This window comes from Equus caballus, chromosome 19 (genome assembly GCF_041296265.1).
Source record: "Equus caballus isolate H_3958 breed thoroughbred chromosome 19, TB-T2T, whole genome shotgun sequence".
NCBI lineage: Eukaryota > Metazoa > Chordata > Mammalia > Perissodactyla > Equidae > Equus > Equus caballus.
Genome location: NC_091702.1, coordinates 62059513 through 62082948, shown reverse-complemented (window position 1 = coordinate 62082948; position 23436 = coordinate 62059513).

Here is a 23436-nt window from a genome sequence, read left to right as displayed (position 1 = left end):
AATTTTTTAGAGGAGAACATTTTTATGATATTGAAGTAGGCAAAAAAATTCTTCAACATGACACTGAAGTCACTAACCATAAAAGACAAAGTGATTAACTGGTTTACATGGAAACTATGGACTTTGGTTTCTTCACTAGAAAGTAAAAATCCAACTCATAGAAAGAATAAAAATATTTGAGATAAATGTACTTATATACCAATAGATATATATTTGACAAAAAATCCATATCTAGAACCTATAAAGAACTACTACTATTAAATGAGAAAAAAAAAAGCCAGAAAGCCCAGTAGAAAAGTAGGCAAGCATAGACTCTCAAAAATAGAGTATGCACATTGCCAAAAATATCACTAGCTTAATTAGTCATAGGAGAAATGCAAATTTTAACCAAAATGAGATATGCAGATACAGATATACATTCCAGATATCTATTTAAAAAGTATGTAAAATATAAAATATTAATGAGAATATGAAACAATCAGAACATTAGTAGACTGTTAATGGGAATGTAAATAATACAGATGTTTTGTAAAGCAGTTGAATACACACAGAATCTATGTCTCAACAACTACATTCCTAGGTGCATTCCAACAGAAAGGCATATATTTGTTCACCAAAAAGCATGCAGTAAATTCCTATCAGTAGAATTCAGTGTATTTTCTAAACTGAAATCTACTCAAATGTCCATTACTTGTAGGGTAGACAAACAGGTTTTGCTACATTCATACAATAAAATATTTTATGGTCATGAGAATGAATAAATTACAAGTAAACCCAACAAAAGGGATGAAATCCACAAACATAATGTTGAGCAAAAGAGGCCAGAAACGAGAATGTGATGGTCAGTTTTATGTGTCAATTTAGCTAGCCTTTAGTCCCCAGTACTCAGTCAAACACTGCTCCAGGTGTTGCTGTGAAGGTATTTTGTAGACGTGATTAAAGTCCATAATCAGTTGACTTTAAGTAAGAGAAATTATCCTAGATAATCTGGATGGGCTTGATTCAATCAGTAGGAAGTTCTTAGGAACAGAACTGAGGCTTCCCTGAAGAAAAAGAAGAAATTATGTCTAAGGTCTGAAGCTTTGGCCCATGCCTGAGAGCTCCAGCTTGCCCTTCCCAAAGGTCTTGCCTAAGGATCTGAGACTTGCCTACCCAGTGCCCACAGCCATGGAGCCAAATTCCTTGCCATAAATCTCTTTATATACATCCTACTGGTATTCTCTGCTCGAACCCTGACTCATACAAAGATTCTATTTGCATAAAGTACAAAAAAGGGCAAAACTAATTTGTGCTGTTAAAAATCAGGCTAGTGGTTACCCTTCATGGAATGTAGTATCAGGAAGGAAAAGGAGGTATCTTCCAGGCAGCCAATAATGTTCTCTGTCTTGATCTCAACGCTGATTGCATGGGTATTCACTTTGTTAAGATTCAATAAGCTCCAAGTGTATTTATTATGTACACTATGCCACTTTTCTGTATTTTTGACTTCCATAAAAAGTAGAAAAAAAAGGAGAGTTTGGGATTATGAGACTCTGGGAGCTCACCAGGATATGTGAGCAGGGACTCAGACTTCTTAGTAGGGGCACCTTCCCAGATGCTGATATAGCCTCTTAGTTGGTGCAAGAGGCTGCTTCTTTGAGTGTTGAAAGATTCCAGAGGCTGGAATCAACTGCCCCTACTGAGGCAACGCAAATAGAGTCAGCCAACAGATTGAAGAAATTCCCTTGTCCTTTTCTACTGCCTTTCAAAATTCCTTTAGTATCTCCTATTTTCAGAAGCTAATAGGAAGCCACTAGCAAAGCAATCTGAGCATGCAGTTTGCAAAGTTCTAGCCTCAGGATCACAGAGGAGAGAAAAATTGATTTAGAGCTGAAAAGCAATAGTCAAAAAAATAGCAAACAATCTAATAGAGCTGTTGTGAGGATAAAATGAGATAATGCATTTGAGGTTCTTTGCCAGTATTTGGAACAATTTTACATATAAAATAGATGAGTAGTTATTCATAATGTTATAAACAGGACTTAAGGAACATCAGATGTATCTTGCGCTAAAACATCTGGGCAAGTGAGATACATTAATTTCACTGCATAGATGTTTATTTGTTTTCCCTGTAGCCAAGAAATGTCAGCGGCCAGACAAGTCAGAAAAAAATGTAAGAAATTCACGGGACAAGCCATTTACCAAGATTACAAGGAGACAAATGAGGCAAGAAGTCTATTAGTTTCTTTGCTAAGGGACTCTAATGTACTAAACCCACACTCTGGCAAGAGTAACACCTGCCCTCATGAAGAATCAGTCCAGTATTTTTAGAAATGGTAGTCTGTTAGCCTCAGTCTACCTTTGATCCTTGATTTCTGCAATAGTTGTATCTCTTGAAAATAAAAGGTTGTTGAAAGATTCTGATGGTTTTCAAATTAAGAATTATAATAAATATCAAAAGCATTTTGCCTAGAGAGAAGGCTACTAGGCCAGTCAACTTAAGGTTTGCTGCAGTTAACAAACAGGTTCCAAATTTCAGTGCCTTACAATAAAACAAAGCTACATTTCTTGCTCATATTTGTGTCCCTCATAGGTCACATATACGTCTGCTCCAAACCTTCTTTAACACTCAGGATAAAGGCTGGCCCGTATCTGGGATATCCTGGTAACATAGCAGAGAGAAAGAAAACATGCCTCTTAAAATTTTGTCCGGGAAGTGGAACAAGTTACTTTTATATTTTTTATATATACATAATATGTATATTTGTATATATTATATTTATATAATATATATTATATAGTCCTATGCCAGCCATATGGCCAAGTGTGACATCAGTGGAGATGAAAATTATAATAGTTGGACAGGGAGGGGCAGTGGATATTTTAAACAGCATTGAAATCTACTACATCTACTGTAGAATAGCACTCAGACAGTCCGGAACTGTCCTACCAAACTATGACCCCAAGTTGGTTAAGAGTCAGTCATTAAGAGTTTGGTGCGGCGCTGGTCCGGTGGCGCAGCAGTTAAGTTCGCACGTTCCGGTTCTCGGCGGCCTGGGGTTCGCGGGTTTGGATCCCGGGTGCGGACATGGCGCCGCTTGGCACGCCATGCTGTGGTTGGCGTCCCACATAAAAAGTAGAGGGAGATGGGTACGGATGTTAGCTCAGGGCCAGGCTTCCTCAGCAAAAAAGAGGAGGACTGGCAGTAGTTAGCTCAGGGCTAATCTTGCTCAAAAAAAAAGAAAGAATTTGGTGCAAACCTATGGATATATTAGAGATTCAAACCTAACTGTTTCACAGAATATGGCAAGGAAGTCAATCCATCCTTCAAAAAGATGTACTAAAAATATTGCAACATGGCAAGGAACTCAAAGAAAAATGAAAACAAAGGTTAAAAAAAGTAAGCATACCTTGAGTGGAATGAAAATTTAAGAAGACAATAACATTTCTAAAGTTAAAAATTTGTAGTAAAAATCAACAGGATTGGAATTCATTCCCTAGTTGCTAAAGCTGATGGTTAGGTAGGAGAGATTTGAAAACCTGGGAGTTCAACAAGAGCAACACAAAGATGCAGTTCCTGTTTTTCAGCTCATTACGCATTATTCAATGATAATTGCAGGATAATGTTGAATACTGAAACTTTTTACTATTCATGAACCTCAGCTACAGAAACAGGAAAACATCAGCTGTGGCTGGAGGACATCATGATATATTGCATTCCTGGGCTCCCATTTGTTTGGGAGCTTTTATTTTAAAAAGGGGAATTATAATCTCAAAATATTTTGTAGAATTTATTCTCAAAAGAGACCAGTAAAGACCCTAGTTTTCATTGGTATTCCACACATTCATGAAATAGCAAATCGTAACATAAATAGCTATAATAATAGCGATGAAGACGATTGTTTCTGTGCTATTGAAGCAGAAAACTGTAAGTAAAACTCGAACTTTGACAAATTGAGCCAGGAAATTGCAAATTATTTTCAATGACGATATTATTCCTCCAGGAGCAATCAGACCAAAACGCAGCATCATGGGATCCCACAGTGGGCAAGGCTGAATAAAGGATAATACAAAAAAGAAAGGCAAAGGAAACCAGAATTAAAATCTCAGGTAAACCTGGAAACAGATTCCTCCAAAACATTCCTCATGAACAATTAACATGATAACTGTATTATAAGTGTACGTAATTGTGATTTTTATTTTAAATGATACCCTTTCCTCTTCATCTGTCTTGTCCTTCCTGGGGTAAACAAGTCTCTAAGGGTACAGCTTGTAATCTATCCTCCCAGACTGTGGACCATTCTCATGCATTACATGCAAACTATTTGCAGCGTAACTCCAGGACAATTGATAGAGAGTAACTCATTGCCTTTAAGAGCCGCATAGTATATTATAAATTTTGTAGAATTTTTCTAACAATTCTTTATAGAGGATTATGTTAACTCTTTCCACTGCTTTAGATCTTATATTATACTCTATAATGTCTTTTACTTTTATTCATATAAATCCTATTTTTTTCTTGTTAAATGACTTCAGAGTTTTTTTATGTTTTTTGGCACTATTGTGAATAGAGTATTTTTCATTTCATTTCTAACTGACAATGACTACTATGGAATAAAATTTCTTATATCCTGTTACCTTACCAAATTAATTTATTAATAATAGAATGTTTTGTTATGTTATAATATTTCCAAATAAAGATAATTATAACTCCTCTTTTATATTTGTCAATTATTTCATTTTCATTCCTAATTTTATTACCTAGAAATATCCAAGCAATGTTGAAATATAATAGTGATAAGAAATATCCTCTATTACTCCTGAAATTTAACGTAACACTTTTAGGATTATTCACCTTTGAAAATAGGCTTTTATTAAATGTAGCCATATTTATATTGTTTGCTTCTAATCCTATTTTACTTAAATTTTTTTTAAGTAAAGCAGGAAAAAATGTAGTACATTTATAATATAAATGTTGTAGAAAAGAATGAGCCATACCAATTTAATAAGGGCTGAATTTTATTGGATGATTTTTTTCTAGTATATACTATGAAAGTAAATAACTTATTTCCTTTTTGTTGACATAATGCGTTATACTTGATTTTGAACTATCTTTCATTCCTGAAATAAATGTTAATTTCCAAAAGATACTTTAGTAGCAATTGACCTAGGATATCCATCATAATCAACATGAATTTTTATGTTATAAATTAGTATGCAAAAAAGAATCAATATGGGACCCGCCCAGTGGTGCAGTGGTTAAGTGTGCACATTCCATTTTGGTGGCCCAGGGTTCGCTGGTTTGGATCCCAGGTAGGAACATGGCACCCCTTGGCAAGCCATGCTGTGGTAGGTGTCCCACATATAAAGTAGAGGAAGGTGGGCACGGATGTGAACTCAGGGCCAGTCTTCCTCAGCAAAAAGAGGAAGATTGGCAGATGTTAGCTCAGTGCTAATCTTCCTCAAAAAAAAAAAAATCAATATATTATGACATCACCACATTGTTAAAGCATATGCCAAGGACTCCATTAAAATATATGTATATATATATTTGCATACTTGATACCATTTAAGGAGACCTAGATACTTTGATGGTACAGATATTTTAATTTGTGCTTTTATATTCATATTCTGAATTGAGAGGCATCTGGATAATACTTGTGTATATTTTATAGGTTTGTTGATAGCACTAAATGAGCTCACGTGTATAAAGCACTTAGAACAATGCTTCTGCATAGTAAGCATTAAAAAAGTTTGTTTGCTGCGTTGGCGGTGATCAGGCAGAGGCAGAAGTTTGGATTTTACAAAGAATAGAATTTTCCCAAGTGAGTAGGACTGAGGGAGGGATGGGAAAATTTGAGAATATTTGCAGAAGAGTGACTCTAATTTCCTTCATGGGATCTAATTTGTGAATAGCATGGTGAGAACAGGAAATAGATGATGACAATGAAAAAAGGGTTAGGATCAAGGATTTGAGGGCCTTAATGGAGTAAAGGAGTTTCATAGTTGGTGTGCTAGAAAAAAACTGTAAAGAAAGGAGGCGGTTTGTTAGAGAGTACGATAGCCTAAGTCAAGATAATGGAGGTGGAGTGATTTTTGGTGATGATGAGGTAGAGTACCTATGGGAGTGGATTCTTGAGATGAAGTAGAGGCCACTATCTTTGCAAGTGAGATGATCAACAGAAACAGAATCCTAGACAGTGTATGAATCATTATAGATTTTGAAATTATCAATAATGATGATAAGACTAATGGTAGAGAAAAAGAGAGAGATACAGGCACTAAAGTTTTTGGCGAATAAGGGACAGCAATAGGGAAATAGTGGGAAAAAGCACCAGGAAAGGGTCGCATTGGGTGCTGTCAGAAGAAATGGACTCAGCAGGGCTGAGGTTGATTTTATTAATATCCTCACTGTCCTTACTTTTATTTTAACTGGCTTTGTCACATTCTGAGAGTGGTATTTAAAAAATCTCCACTTGTAGTTTTCCTTCTGTCGGGTTCTTGATGTATTTCTAGGAATATTTCCTTTTTATGTGTTACTGCCATTGTTGTTCTACATAAAAAGATTTGTGGCTTTAATTTTTTTCCCTAAATTATATCTTTTATTATTGCATAATGTCGTCATGGATCCCACTTTCCTACTTAATACTTTGGCCTTAAATTTCACATTTTTTGCTATTAATATTGCTACTCAGGTTTTTTCCCAGTTTCTGAACTTTAACCATTTTTAACCTCTAATCTTTAGATTTTTGTTGTTTTTTCATATAAAAAACATATAGCTGGAATTAATTTCTAATCTAGTGCAGTCTCTGTATTTTAAAGAAATATTCTATCTATTCACAAATGAAGTATTAATAATGATATACTTAATTTCTTCTATCTTGTTTTTCTTTGATGTAGACACTTTGCTCTTTTCCGTTTTTCAGTGTTGCTGGCTCAGTAAACATTAATTATTTTATTTCTGTTCTGATTAATTTGAAAATTTTCTAATGATTTGTTTTAATTTATTAGATTGTATTTTTTATAACAGTTTAAGATCACAGCAAAATTGAGTGGAAAATACAGAGTTCCCATGTATGTCTTCTTTCCCCCCACACGCAGCCTCCATTACCATTGACATACCAGGTGGTACGTTTGCTGCAATCCATAAACCAACATTGTCACACCATTATCAACCGAAGCCTGTATTTACATTAGGCTTCACTCTGTGCAGTACAATCTATGAGTTTTGACAAATGTATAATGACATGTATCCACCAATATAGTATCTTACAGAATAGTTTTGCTGGCCTAAAAATCCCTGTGCTCTTCCTATTCATCCCTCCCTCCCCGCAAACCCCTGGCTACCTCTGATCTTTTTGCCCTCTCTGTATAGTTGAACATCATATAGTTGGAACCATACAGTATGTAGCTTTCAGATTAACTTCTTTCACTTAGTAATAAGCATTTAAGGTACCATCCTATTTTTTCATGGTTTAATAGCTTATTTCTTTTTAGCACTGAATAGCATTGCATTGTCCAGATGTAACCATAGTTTATTTATCCATTCACCTACTGAAGGAAATCTTGGTTATTTCCAAGTCTCAGCTATTATGAATAAATAGTATAAATAGAATAAAGTTCATATAAATATAAATATGATGGAGGAGGAATGAGAAGTGACTGCTTAATGAACACAGAATTTTGGGCAGGCTCATGAAAGTGATTTGGAATTAGATAGTCTTAATGGTTGCACAACATTATGAATATTCTAAAAACCACTGAATTATGTACTTTGAAATGGTTTATATATATAACCACTTTACATATTATATATTATATACATCATATATTATGTTACATGTAAATATAAATATATAAACTTCATAATATATATTTATATTATATTTATAATACATTAATTATATATTAGAGAGAGAGAGAGAATGAATTAGATATTCTGCTTCTAACAAACGTAGAGTAACTAATATTGAACTAATATAATCACTGAAAACAACTACAAAACATAAAGTTAAAAAAGAGAGAGAACTGTTTGATGGGATTATATAACACCCAGTAGGGCTGTGACTTGAACTTCTACTCATCACAGACACCATTAAAACAATATAAAGGTTATTTAAAGAGTAAAATATAGTATTTGCAATTATATACATTTTACATATACACAGACACAAATGACAATAACTCATCTGACAACTCAGAACCAAAACATACAAGAATCGCTATAAATCACTAAGAAAAAAGCAGACAACTAAATATACAAATGGCAAAAAATTTGGACAGGTTCTTTACAAATGAAGATATCCAAATGGCAAATAAGCATATGAAAATTGCAAAGTATCAATAACCATCAGAGATGTGGCAATTGACACTACTTTGTAATAATTCTGGACCCAACAGATTGGCAAAAGCAAAGAACCAAAGTGAGAAATGTTGGAAAGGATGTGGAGTAACTGGAGTTATAATATAATGTCATTTGGAATGTAAGCTGGTACAGCTATTCTGGACAGCTCTATGGAAGTGTCTACTAAGGATAAATATATGCATAACCCTTGACTTAGCATACATACAAGAAATGCATGCGTATGTGTCCTGGTAGAAACATACAAGCCTGTTCACAGAGGCATTAACCATAAGAGTTCAAAAATAAATGCATTAAATATCCACCAAGAGTAAAATGGATAAGTAAATTGTGGGACCTTCACACAATGGAATGTGCAGTAGCAGAAGAGAATATACTACTACTATATGCAGCAATAAAGATGGGTCTCTTAAGTGAAAGAAGCCAGATACAAAAGAGAACATTCTCTACGATTGCTTTTATATAAAGGTCAAAAAACAGGCAAAGTTAATAAGAGAGAAGCCAGGAAAATGTTATTTTTGGTGGAGTTAATGACTGAAAGGAGGCTTGAAAGAGTCTTTTTGGAATGCCATTAACGTTTTACGTATTCACCCATATATTTTCAAAGGTATATTCACTTTGTAGAAATCCATCCAAGCTATACTTAAAGTTTACTTTCTTCCTTACTCTTATGACAATATTTACAACAAAGGGGTGCATGTGAGGAGAATAATTAAGGACAATTGTAGTGGTTCAGGTAAGAGATAATATTGGCTTGAGTTAAGGTAGTTGCGGTAGAAATGTAAAACTTTAGGAAGAACTAGGATTGACAGGTCTTGTTGACTAACTGGATGTCAGATAACACAGAGAGAGCTTACAATGTGTACGCTGACTCCCTGTATCTATCCTTAACTTTCTGATAGTCTCAGTCCTTCATTGTAACTGTTAGAGAAAGATAAATTAATTAAGGTAGTAAGTGGTTAAAAGTGTAATACCCTAAGCCAATTCATAAAATATATCAGAAAAATGAGTTTCACTACTTGCCAATGATGAGCCTTCATAACTGGTAGGCTCATCAGAAGCACAAGTAAAGCAATGTAGATTCATATCAGTAAGTTAATTTAACAGACTCTGATCTTGCCAACAAGAGACAGATCGGGTCTTCAGTTCCAAAGAAGTTCTTGAACTCACAGGCACAGATAGCTTCTACATAACTGTTTGGACAAGCAGAATGCAATTCCCAGTTCTCTTACTGGTTTTTATTGTGTGGTTTTGCACAGTAGAGTGATACAGTACTGTATACTGTGTTTAGTGAAACTGACAGTACTTAGATTAAAATCCTAGGCCCATAGTACCCTCTTTGATTGGACCCTGACCCTCTGTGACAAGATGTTTTACCCCATCAGCCCTTGACCAGTTTTACTAGCCCTCATAAGGGTCTTCTATCTCTTCCTCAAAGCTGTCAAACTCTTTTCTTCTTTAAGTGATGAACGAGCTATTTGTTACATTTGGAGTACGATTTCCTAAGATATTGGAATAACTGCTTCCTTTGGTCACCCAAATTTCATGTGAAATGTCACATAATTTGAGAGATCTTAATTGGCCAAACATTTCAGAATAGCTCTAAAATGTGATAGACAAAAAAATGGCTCTAATAATCCAAGCCTCCTTGTAACCACACATTTTGCAATGACACTTGATCTTTCTTCCTACAAGATTTGGAGTCCATGTCCCCACTTTATGAATCTGAGCTGACCTTGCTTTGACCAATTGATGTGAAGGAAATGATTGGGTATCAGTGTTGAGCATGGCCCTGAAGAGGGCTTTCTCTCTTGGAACCATGTGAACAAGCCCAGGATAGCCTGCTGTGTGATAAAAGACAAATGGCCTAGTTACACCTGTCCTGCCAGCTGATAGCAGGCCAGATGTCAGATATCTACTGTGGCCATCCCAGGTCAATCACCTCTAGTCAGCTTACCACAGCCACATTAGCAAGCCCAACTTAAATCAACTGAGCCTGGCTTGCATCGGCACAACAGTGCAATGAATCATAGACTTACAAGTAATAATAAATGCCTATCTTAAGCCAATAAGTTTGGATGAAATTTATTGTACATTAATAAATAAAAGATACAAATAACTGTTTTATTTTTTATTTGAGCACTTATTATTACCTGATACAATTTAATTATTTGTTAATTAATTTCATCATCAACTTAAATGAAGTTCCTGGAAGGAGCAACCTTGTCTTTTTCACTGCTTTATCCCCAGAGTCTAGACATACACATACATCTGTATCTACACTGATATCAATACCTATAGTTATCTCTATTTAGCTTTTATGAGGGAGTGATTTTGAAGAACATTCACCAAAATATTATCATGATTTGCCTTACTTTAAAGATGTGTACTTCTGGTACATTTTGTTTATTTCTTCCCTTTTTTTGATGTAATATGTGTTTCCAAAATGAGCATTTTATTATTAAAACAAATTTATTCTCAAAAATTAATTACTGCAGAAGTCAAACACAAATCTCAATTATGATGATAATTATAAATGGGTTAAATTTTTCCATTAAAAGATAAAGACCTTTGAAGTACATTAAAAAACTTTACTATATAAAGTAGGTAGGAAGTAGACCTAAAAATGTGATTTGGAAAGGAAAATACTAGAATTACATCAGTTGTCAGCCAAGGGTAAATAAAAATAAGGTAAGATAAAAAATTAACATCAGAAAAATAGAATCTAAAGGAAAAGATGTTAAATAGGACAAAGGAATCACTGCATTTTGAAGAAGATCATAAAGAACTAGGAATAGATAGCATTTGTGCACATTTTTGGACAAATTATCTACAATTGCAGTTTAAAAATCAGTAAAGTGTAGAAATATAAAGAGAAAAGTGCCCAAAAAATAAGTCAGTGATATAATTTGCTCTGAAAAATATATTTAACAGGGATAAATAATATAAATAATAATAAAATTAATAAATAGATTTCTTATATATTTAAAATGTGATAAATTACCCAAAGAAGAAATAAAAGAGTTAATGGTTTGCAATAATGCTAGTAAGACAACAAAATGTAAAGAAATAAAAAAAGAGTGAACAAGCACAAAAAAAGGAAAGCAATGGAAATATACTAAATTAAAGAAACTTAGAAATAAGACAAAGGAGGATAAAAAGAAAATAAATCATGAGTCAAGATTGAACTCAGGGCTGGTCCTGTGGCGGAGTGATTAACTTCACGTATTCTGCTTCAGCAGATGGAGGTTTCACTGGTTCGGATCCTGGGCGTGGACATGGCATTGCTCATCAGGCCATGTTGAGGCGGCATCCCAAGTACCACAACTAGAAGGACCCACAACTAAAATATACAATTACATACGGGGGGACTTTGGGGAGAAAAAGCAGGAAAAAAAAAAGAAAGAAGAATGGCAACAGTTGTTAGCTCAGGTACCAATCTTTAAAAAAAAATAAAGGATTGAACTCAAACAAAAAGACTAGCAAACAAAATAATGGAATGTAGCAAAATTACATATGTAAAGAAAACTTATAATCCTAACTGTTTTCGTTTTAAACTAATAAGAGCAAATTATTTAAACCCAACATCCAACAAAATAACCAAGAGAATAGAAAGTAAAAATACAACAAAAATAAAGTAAAATAATTACAACAACAAAGAAGACTTGGCCAATTTAGAAAAAAATAGCATGAATGACAAATCCAGAAAATAGGTCTTCTAAAGACTGAAAATATTCGACATGTTTCTTTCAAATAAATTCATGGATAAATAAAGAAAATCACAAATACCTGGCAATATCAATAAGTACTGTGATATAGCTGTATAGATTAAATAAATATTTAAAAAAGAGGATTATATCAGTTTGCTAATGAATTTAAAAATCATAATAAGCTGTAGAATATTCTAAAAAAATACAATTGATCTAAGGTGAATTAAAGAAATAAAATTTAAATATATCACTAACTAATGAGAATAACATAACAACCAATACAACAGCAAATTCTCTTTCAAGACCCTTATAATGATACTGGATCCAAACTGTTTTATGTAAGATTTCTATAATAATTTTAGGCAATAGATTAAACCTACCTTATTAAAATTGTTTCGTCACATGGAACAGTTAAAACAGTTTCTCATTGCCGTTTTGAACTCAGCATACACCTTATAAACTTGTAGAAGGAAACATTTTTAAAAACACAGACAAAACTCTGTATAATGTACTTGTGAATTGAATTATCATGTAAAAATTAAATATACCAGGATCAACTTGTCTTTACCCCTAAAATTCAAGGCTGATCCAATTAGGAAATTCGTTAGCTACAAATTAGATTAAAATGAGCTAAAAATAGATTTAATCAAATTTAACATCCATTGCTAGCAAAACAACAAAACCAGAACAGGCTATTTCTCCAACATAATAAAATAAGCATTATATCAAGTCAAAAGCAGCAGTCATGGTTAATGTTTAAATATTCCACTGACAAAAGCATTTCTATAAAAACTCAAGAACAGACAGGATGCTCTCTCCCATCCTGACTTATGACACAAGGAAGAAAAGCAATAAAATAAATACTGAAAATCAAGAAGAAACATTTTAATGTTGTACATTTGATTGTCTACCTGAACAGCTCACAAAAGGGAATTAAAAAATATTAGTCAGTTTAAAAATATTTCAAATTCAACTTTCCTAAATAAAAGAAATAATCGTCTATGTAAGATGATAATAAATGATATCATTAGCAAAAGTTGCCCCATGAGCTTAAAGACATCTGTAAATGTGCTATATAGAGAGAATAGGAATTTAACTGATAGATAAAATGATTTAAGTAAAAGTAATGGGATATCAAGTCCCTAGATGAGAATTTCCAATATTGTCAAAGATGTATTACTTCTCATATTAGCCTATTAATCTATTTATTAGATTTATAATGAACATTTCTATTAGATTTTAGAACTGGAAAATAATGATTCTTAAGTTCATCTAGAAATATAATATAGACACTCATGTAAGAAATGGTGATGGGAAGGCTTAATTTATCATATAATAAAATAGGCAATAATTTTACTATTGAATTAATGTATTCAATTATTATGAAGTTACATAGTATAGAATAAATACATTAAATTTAAATTTAAGAATATATTCAAACATTAAATATAAAGATGGCATTTCTTCTCCATGGGTAAAGGACAGATGTTTATCTTAATGTCAAAGCAAAACTCAGATGTATTAAATAATTAATATGAAAAATGATATATATATGTTCATAAGAAAATCACATAGGTAAAGCTAAATGATCAAGTGAGAAAGAACGTGCAAAATAAATAAATCATTTGGCTGTATAAAATACAAAAGAAATCTATATGATGAAAAACTATAACTATTAAAAGGAGTATAAAAATCAGTAAAATCACTTGCAACAAATATAATAAACGTGGGGTGAATATCTCAAATATGTAAAAATTTTCCTTCAAGAAAACAAGGAAAACTTAGTCCCCCAATTTTATTATTCACTAAGTAAATATTATGGTAACACGTTAAAATGCAAAGACTATTAATATATTCATTGTAACATTTCATTATGTCAGCTAATTATAATACTAAATATATTATTTTAATATACAACTATTACAATACTACATATTAATAAATATGTAGTAAATAACAAGGGGAATCTAAGAGTAAGCTGAACTTGAATAAGAAGGGATTTGCCGGGGCTGGCCCCGTGGCCGAGTGGTTAAGTTCGCGTGCTCCGCTGCAGGCGGCCCAGTGTTTCGTCAGTTCGAATCCTGGGCGCGGACATGGCACTGCTCATCAGACCACGCTGAGGCAGCGTCCCACATGCCACAACGAGAAGAACCCACAACGAAGAATACACAACTATGTACCGGGGGGCTTTGGGGAGAAAAAGGAAAAAATAAAATCTTTAAAAAAAAAAAAAAAAAAAAGAAGGGATTTGCCTAAATAAATTTTCTTACACCTAAGGTAACATTACAAAGTTGATTGAAATAGTATGCATTTTACTGTGAAAATAATTTCATAACAGAGAACATATGCAGAAAATATTAAAAATTTAAACTTTTGTAAAATAAATTTGTATACAACTTAGTCATAGAAAACCGTAAGAATGTATATATATACACATATATAAAAATATAATAATGGTTATCATTGGTTGATAGAATTTGTGTGGCTTGTGAAAAAGTATCCTTTACAGACTCTTCATCTCGCAGAGCTACAATCAGCTAGCTAAGACTTAAACGCACTCATTCTAAGCCTTAGCCTCACGCTCTCTCCGTTACATGCTTATACACATGTATGTTGCTAGCCCAAGAATATGGGGTGCCACCTCAGTAGGGTTGATGCAGCCTGGGACTGGAGGAAGGGACTTTCTCTGTGAAGTCAGGAGCTGGAGACTTGAGGTCTGGAAGAGGAAAAATAAAGAAGAAGAATATTGAAAGGAGAAATTAAACATTTTGGACGACCTAGGTGCTGATTTTACAAATGTCCTTATGATCCACCCTGTGGCCCAACTAAGGTAATTGTTGATGTGGGCTCACTGAGGTTCAGAAGTGAAGGCTAATCATAGATTCAGATTAGTGGCAGCAACCTCACCACTGCTGTCATTGATGTGAAGTTAGAAGTTAGTGTAAATAATAATGTCGGCCCCTCCTCTGTGCAGAGTGTTACCCCTGTGCCTGCAATTCACTTTTCTGTCATATGTGGGCCTTCTCTAGGACAGGGCTTAGCACTCAGCAGTCAGCAGCATTAATCACAACACTTTCTTTTTCAGATTTAGGACCTTATAAGTTTTAATGATGGATAAACTTTGTTCCAAGTGAGATTTGTAAAAAGAAAAAGAGAATAGTAACCTAGAATCAAGCTGTAAGAAATCTTCATTTAGTGAGCTATATGGCATTCAAACAAGTTTATGGGAAACCGTACAAATCCTGATGCGAGATGCTAATATGAATGTTTCTGATTATGTTAACGAAAAAATATATATATATTCATTCTTGACTTCATAACTTTTTGCATGTGGGTAAAATTAATATTAGACTATGATCATTGGGACATGGATTAAAAAGGTAAGAATAGTAAAATTTTTCTTTTGAAAATTAATTTTTGAATTTTTTGTTATAGAAAATATATACCCAATATAGAAAACTTGGGCTATCTAACCAAATAGTAAGACTCAGACTCTCCATAGCAGTGTAACGCTTACTACTCTTATTTGCTTCCAGGTAACTACTCCCCCCCCCACCCCGCCTCCCTCCCTTCCTTCCTTATTCCTTTCTTTTTCTCGGTTTATCTCTTTCATCTTCATTCTTTTTATGTACTGACCAATCTATCAACAATCCAGCTTCCCATCTTTCAAACTATTTGTAGTTAAGATCATATTGGATTTGCAGCATTCAATTTTGCTTGCCTTTTTTTAAAAAATTCACTTTATATTATGATTATTGTTCAACATATTTAAGTATTTGTCATGAACACAATCTTGAGTGATATTTCACAGTAAAAAAATGCTTAATTAAACTATGCCATTAATGTTGGCCTGAAATCCTTTTTTATGCAGATGTTATTAAACCTCTTCTCTTTCGTCTGACTATGGAACAATACCAGAGTTTCTGTCCCCAAAGTGATATATAAATGTTGCCCGCATCTGTAAAAGGGTATTTAGAATTTAGATTAACTGTCTGAATATACATAAAAATATTACCTCAACATATAATTTCACGTGTGTTTAGTTTGTATGTGTTTGTGTGTACGTGATTAGAAAATTCAGATATTCTAAAAGAGGCATCTCTCTCATGGAAAGATCATATTAATTGATTAAACTTTTAAGAAATTATGAAGATCAATATAACACATACCTAATTGCATTATTTTTCAGCTATTTTTCCTAAAATTCTTACAAATTAACTGTTCCTACCTAACTTGAGATTTAAAAAAATTAGATTGAACTATATGAGTTCAAAAATATGAATTACTTGGGCCAGCCCAGTGGCGCAGTGGTTGAGTTCACACGTTCTGCTTCTAGCGGCCGGGGGTTCGCCGATTCGGATCCCGGGTGCGGACATGGCATTGCTTAGCAAAAGCACATATAAAATAGAGGAAGATAGGCATGGATGTTAGCTCAGGGCCAGTCTTCCTCAGCAAAAAGAGGAAGATTGGCAGTAGTTAGCTCAGGGCTAATCTTCCTCAAAAAAAAAATATGAATTACAAAAATATGAATTAATATATAGTAGGTATATATGAAACAGCTAATATAACTACATGTTTTTCTCATATTCTTATTTGCCAAGTAGATGTAGCTATGTTATCAGAAGTAAAATCATCTATGGGATTTTAGGCAGCAAAAGAAATAATTGTAGCCATGAGTTATTTCCAAATCAACACTAAAACACCACATAACAACCTTTCGGTCAACAACGGCCTGCATATACAGCGGTGCTCCCATAAGATTAGTACCATATTGCCTACGTGGGTAGCAGGCTATACCATCTTGGTTGGTGTAAATATGATGTTTGCACAACACAAAATCACCTAACCATGCGTTGCTCAAAATGTCCCCATTGTTAAGTGACGCATGACTGCTAAGGGTTTGAGACAGAAAATTGGTGCTCCAAAGGAACCTATTTGAAAATGAAAGCTGTTGAGCCACCACTCAGAACCATAATAGTTGTGTCTGAGGAATTCTGGACATTCTGTAGCTGTTTCCTAGAGTTCCGAGTAATCAACCCAAGCAATCTCCCTTGCCTGCCTACTGTACAATGGCTGTGCCTTAATTTTTTTCTTTTATTATTCCGTCTATGACTCAAGATTAAAAAGTACCAGACCGTGAAAGAATGCTACAATGTTAGAGTTCACATTGCTGTAATTTCTCTTTGCTTTGTGTTGTGAATTCTCTTCCCTTTTGTTCTTGCTTTTTTTCTCCTTTTTATAAATGAAGTCTGAATCAGTTATTGCTGCATAAAGAGTAGGCCACTGATATGAACATCAAGAAAATTGTGATTTAGTGAAATAATAATGCATTGAACTTGGGTGGCACTTTTCCTCACAACCTTTCCTGAACATTAATCATCTTCACACTTTCCCCATCAGGCAGATCAGCTCTCCCTGCTTCACAGCAGGGAAATTTGACAAAGAGGCAAAATGATACGCCAAGAATTATCAAACTTATTAAGAACCAAAATGAAAACAGAACCCAGAGTTTCTCAGTAATAAACTGCAGTTTTCTGTTGGAAGCTGCCTGTCTGATTTTTCTAGGTACACCATCCTAGCTAAACAGAGAGCTTACTTATTAGCAGATTGATGCATGGGGAACAAAACATCCCTGTACTTCGACATAAACATCTGCAAAGAGGCACAGGCTTATTTTTCAGACGTCAGTATTGTCTGAATTAATTTTCATTTATTTCTTTTTTAATGGAATGTAGAGCTAAGTGAAAGTTTAAAAAGAATCTCCTCTCTACCTAAACAGGATGGACCACATATTCTATCTTCCATCTGAGAAAAAAAATTCGGACATAATAGAATTGAATTTTAAAGACTCGCTTAGAAAGAGGACCTGGGCTTAGAGCTTTCAGTAGGACACAACAAAAATTTAAAATATTTTGGATGTCCCTCTTGTGACTCATTTTGAGTGATTCTTTCTAAGTTGTTTTGTGCTTCTCTTCCCTCTCTCTTTTATTTCAATGTCCTTCAACTAAAGACCACTAGGAGCACACCTGTATTTGAACAGCTGGGTATATTTCTCATTTAGCAAAGAATGCGCATCATGAGGAACTGTGGAGCAGTCTCACCAAGTGGGTGTTGGAAAAACTTAGACTGTCTGAGCATGACATAAGTGATTTTGCAGAGGATTCAAGGAAATGGGGCTTATTCTGGATGGGGTGCTTTCATGAGGTAGGGACAATTCTATGACTGGGTTTCTTCATGAATTTTATCTAGAAAAAGAATAGATGAGAGCAAGACTAACACTGTGATTGGTGAAGAAGTAACCGTCACTCATATTAGCCAGGTTAGGGGAATGTCTAGTCATTTCTCTGATTTAGACAATGTTCATGTTTTTCATGAGTACACATTATTTTTAAGAGACCTTGTCTTTGTCTTGACGTATCATTGCCACAGTGTAGCCTTGTCTCATGGCGATATTTTGTGAAATTGTTTATGTTCAAAAGAAGAACACTGAGGCCACATTGTAATGGCCAGTCCAGCTCCCAGTAATACTAAGGCCTGGTTGACACTAGCAGGCCAGCTCTGGATATCAGGGGCTACCATTCTCTTTCTCACATAGTCACCACACAATGCCAGGCCTGAATAGGATATGCTAGAACATCAAGCAGGCACTGGATAAGGAATAAGGGAAGGCAAAAGGAAGGACGTGGCTTAAATTACACTCTAGACTTCACAAACAGCCCAGTCGATTTCACCAACAGAAGTGACTATGTAGGTGTTTGGGACAAAAGCCAGCTCTGGTCATGAGCAGCGTTCATTTGACTTTAAGAAAAAGGAAGAGACAGAGAGAGGAAGCGGGACAAGGAGAGGGAAAAATTTATCTAGGCACCTGGGCCTGAGCAGGATTCAGAGACCCTGAGCATGGTCACATAAAGATCAGATTTTCCACAGAAATTGAAAAGCCCTGTGTATTTCTCATCTATACATATATCTAATTACAAAGCAAAAATACATGTCTTTCATTGGTGAAACGTGGAATTTAGACTCAATATTCAGATAGGACACTTTTTCTATATGTTTAAACATTTAGATTTGTTCGTTCCCCCATGCATTTAGTATTAACTTCATTCCACAAAAGAATTAAAGTATACACACGGTATGCTAAGGGGAGCAGATACTGAAGGTGCAGTCAAATACGGTGCCAGTCCTTTCAGAACTTACATTTAATATGAAAGACAAGTATTTTAAAAGGAATTAGAGAAATATAAAAGCAAAGATTACTTGCTGGAATGGGCTGCTGTTTCCTTCCCACAGTGCCGTCTTGAAGATGTTAGAAAAATGAGAGAGATGTGAATGGATTTTGGGAAAATAAAAACCCATGTCAAAAATTGTGAGAAACTCCTAGGAGAGAAAATTTATTTGTGACTTGTTGAGGAAAGAAAACTGAAGACCAGGGCAGGGGACAGAATGCCACATCTGGGAAATGGTTTCTGTATAGCCATGTGGTTGGCCTCTTTCCTCCCACCACCATGCTCAGCAGAGTGACACCAGGAAACCAGAGACTCCTAAGAGAGATGAACAGATAACAGTGCATATGCAAGCTGCCTCCCCATTCCCCACACATGCCCACCTACACACCAAGGCTGAAGGATCATGATGAAAAGACAAAAGCTCTTAGAAAAGAGCAATATCTAGAGTGAAAGTTCAAGAAGTTACTGTGGAGAAGTGGTAGGGTTGATTTCAGGGAGTGGAACAACCAACAGAGGCAGCTCTGCTCTAAGCAGCCCCCCATGCAAACTCCCCCAACACACACACGCACACACACATTTAACCTCACCAAGAGGGGCGCAAGTTAGGCCCAAAGCTTTGAAATTTCTCTCCAGTATATATATTTCCAGCCACAGTACCTGATAGCCCCAGGGAAATAAAAGTGCACAGGCAGAAAATTACCACAATCATTATGAAATTAAAAAAAAAAAAAGTAACTGGTCAACTTGTATAAGTATAATGAGAATTAATAGAAGAAACAGACAGAAAGATCAAATATTTAACATAAATATAATAGATATCTCAGAATTATGAGTAACATGGAACATGAATAAATATGAGATGAACAAGGAATAGATACAGATAAGGAATAACTGAGTGAACTAGAATATCAAGTTGAGAACTTCTCCAACGTAAATAAATAAATGCCTATAAACACATCAGAAAGGTAAAGTAGGATGAAAAATAAACACTACATTAAATAAGAGACAAGAAGCATAGAAATTGACGTGTTAACTGGAATCCCAAAGAAAAAAACTAGTAAACGTAGGAGAAAGAATATTTAGAAAAAAATCACTGCAAACTTCCAAAAATTTATGATAGATTACAGATTGAAAGCATGAGTCGGGAGGTAACCTGCTTACGAATTTATGAATAAAACCTACACCCAGACACTTCACAATGAAAATTAATAAAGCCAAAGAATAATTTAAAATTAATATAAAATATTCCAAAAGAGAAGGATTATCCACAAAAGAACAAGAAATATATTGGCATCATATTTGAAAAATCTAGGTTGGAATAAACAAGAAAATCGAGCATTATTTTCAAAGAGTTATTTTTGAAATATTCTTGAAGGAAATAATTTAATTAGGAGAGAAATAAATCCAGAAGAAAGCACCAACTTATAAGGGTAGTGACAGCAAATAAATATAGAGTTTATTTTCCAAAATATACAGTAGAAAATAAAAATGATATATTTTAAATTAGAGAACTAAATTTCTCAAAATTCCAAAAATACATAAATTAGTTCTTATAAAGGAGAATGGAAGGCTTGCCTGAGCAGATAATAAGACAGCAGATTATACTCTAGTACATGCAACGAAATCCCTATAATAAAAGTAACATAGAACTAGTTTAGAGGTGGCAAATAGAACAATGATATAGAGTAGAGAAGACGAAGAAAAATCTATGTGTATGTGAGACTATTATATGATAAAAGTAGGAAAAATATGGATAACTTTCGTAGACGCTATTGGGAAATTTCATAGTGTGTGGAGAAAAGTGAAGCTAGATTTCTACCATTTACTGTATACATAGTTGGTCTTGAGAGTGGAGTAAATTTGTTTGCATGCTATGGAGAAGTATAATTAACTCAACTTCTCTGAAAGTACAAAAATAGAAGGGAAAGCAAGTTGTCACCAAAACTGTAAAAGATAATATGTATTTGGTGCTTTGCAAACATTACACAGATATGTAAACCTCACTTATTCCAGTCTCACGATAATTTTTAGAAACATTTAAAGTCTACAGGACTTGTAACAAAAATCTAGGTGCCTAATTTGATTTTCATTTATTGATTACGCATCATAAGGCTATGATACTATAAAAAAGATTCCCATATAGAAACCTAAAAGTCTCTTTTGGTCTTAGTAACCTCTACTAATATTTTCCCTTCAAATAAGGAACAAACATTTTCTGCTTTAACTTCAAAAAGTCTAGCATAACACCATTTGGTAACCTAGAGTTATTTTAAAAGTCAACGTTTATATTTATTTTAAGTGCAATTTCATGATTAACTTCATTTCTCAGAAGAAAAGAGATAGAATCATTAACAGTCATCATTAAATATTTCAGGGTAAATAGTTTGAAACTGAATTATGTTTTTATGAAATAAACGAGTAATAGTTCTAGCTTAAATTTTCCTCGATTTTCTCCTGTTATCTTGGCTAAGATTGGTCAATTTTTTCTGCAAATAAATGTACAGAGAAAGATTATTAAATTAAAAAATCATTGTTTCAGGCCCACAACCCAAACTTACACAATACAAGTTTTCAATTATTCCTTTTTCTCTAATGCATTCTACCTAGGCTAAAATGAAGTCATCTTTAGTATTACCAGTAAATATCAGATATTTTCTGATTACTAGGTGAAATGTGGAAAAATAACAGTAACATTTTTGTCTCAATTAATTTTGAATATTCTTTCAACTAAATATTTAAACTTATTTCCCTATCAGCATTTTTTAATATTTTAACAAAACCTTGGCCTTATAGTTTTAATTTCTTTAAAACAAAACAAAACAAAAATAAGAACAAGATTAGAGTAAATGCATCATTATTCTAAGATTTTCTAGGTCATAGAATTTGCTAGAAATACATTCACATAAATATTGTACTGGGTTTGTTTTTCTTTTTGTCTTAACTTAAAAAAATTCTTTTTCTATTCTGTTTTGGCTATGTTCATTTGAATGAAATTTATGTTTGTATTTACTTTGTTAAGTGAGAGAATCCTGGTAACTGATAATAAAATAATGCTGAATGGTTAATGAACCATCACACTCTCATGCTTCACACTTAGTTATTGATCAGCATTCTTGTACTTATTCTACTTAAAAGTGTCTCTTAAAGTTGTGTCCATTTTTTTTTTTATAGTGAGGAAGATTGTCCCTGAGCTAACATCTTTTCCAATCATCCTCTATTTTGTATTTGGGATGCCACTACAGCATGGCTTGGTGAGTGGTGCATAGGTCTGTGCCAGAATCTGAACCCACAAGCTCCTGGTTGCCCACGTGGAACATGCAAACTTAACCACTGCACTGCTGAGCTGGCCCCAAGTTGTGTCCAGTTTTAAAATCAAATTTTCATCAGGTTCTCAACCATAGGTCTTATTTGTGTCTGGTTATGGACAGTAGGCTCTCAAAACTCAGAAATAACTTTTCCAGGAGAGATCCTGGTACAGAAGTTATTGATTCTTGGAGAAATTTTGGAGCATATCAAAATAGCTTTGAAAGAAAAACAGGAATACTCCTGCATTGGAGACAATATATGAGTCAAGAAGCACTCAGGGAGACTTTCTCTTACTCACAAATCTTACGTATAAATAGAATATTACACGATCTTAACCCCAGGACCAGCATCTCATAAGGGCTACATGGAAATGAATTAATTAGATTTGTTTTGAAAAAGAGAAAGAGAGGGAGAGAAGAACAGATCCAATTAGGATTTCAAAGACTTGTTTTTATGCAATCAAATTTGTTAAGCTTTAGTTATTACCATTTTTCAACAATGGAAATGAAACCGCAGAACAGCCGTTGATGATAAAGTATCTAGGTACTAAAGTTATTTTCCTTTTTGCAATTACTGATTATGGCTTTTAGCTGTTTACCCACCCATTAACTGTGCTGCTTAGGCAATATGTTATCTGACTCCCACTAGGCTCCTATAGATAACATCACCCTGGAGCCTGGGTCACCATAGTAATGGGTGTGTGAGCTGTTTTACAGAAATTAAAACTCCTTGTCCACTTCAGGCCTGTTGAGACCACTAACTCGTCAACTGGGCCCATACAGACATCCAATAGGCGACCTTTTGACGTCAAGAGGCTAAAAACTCCACCCTCAGAATCATGGTAACACTGCCA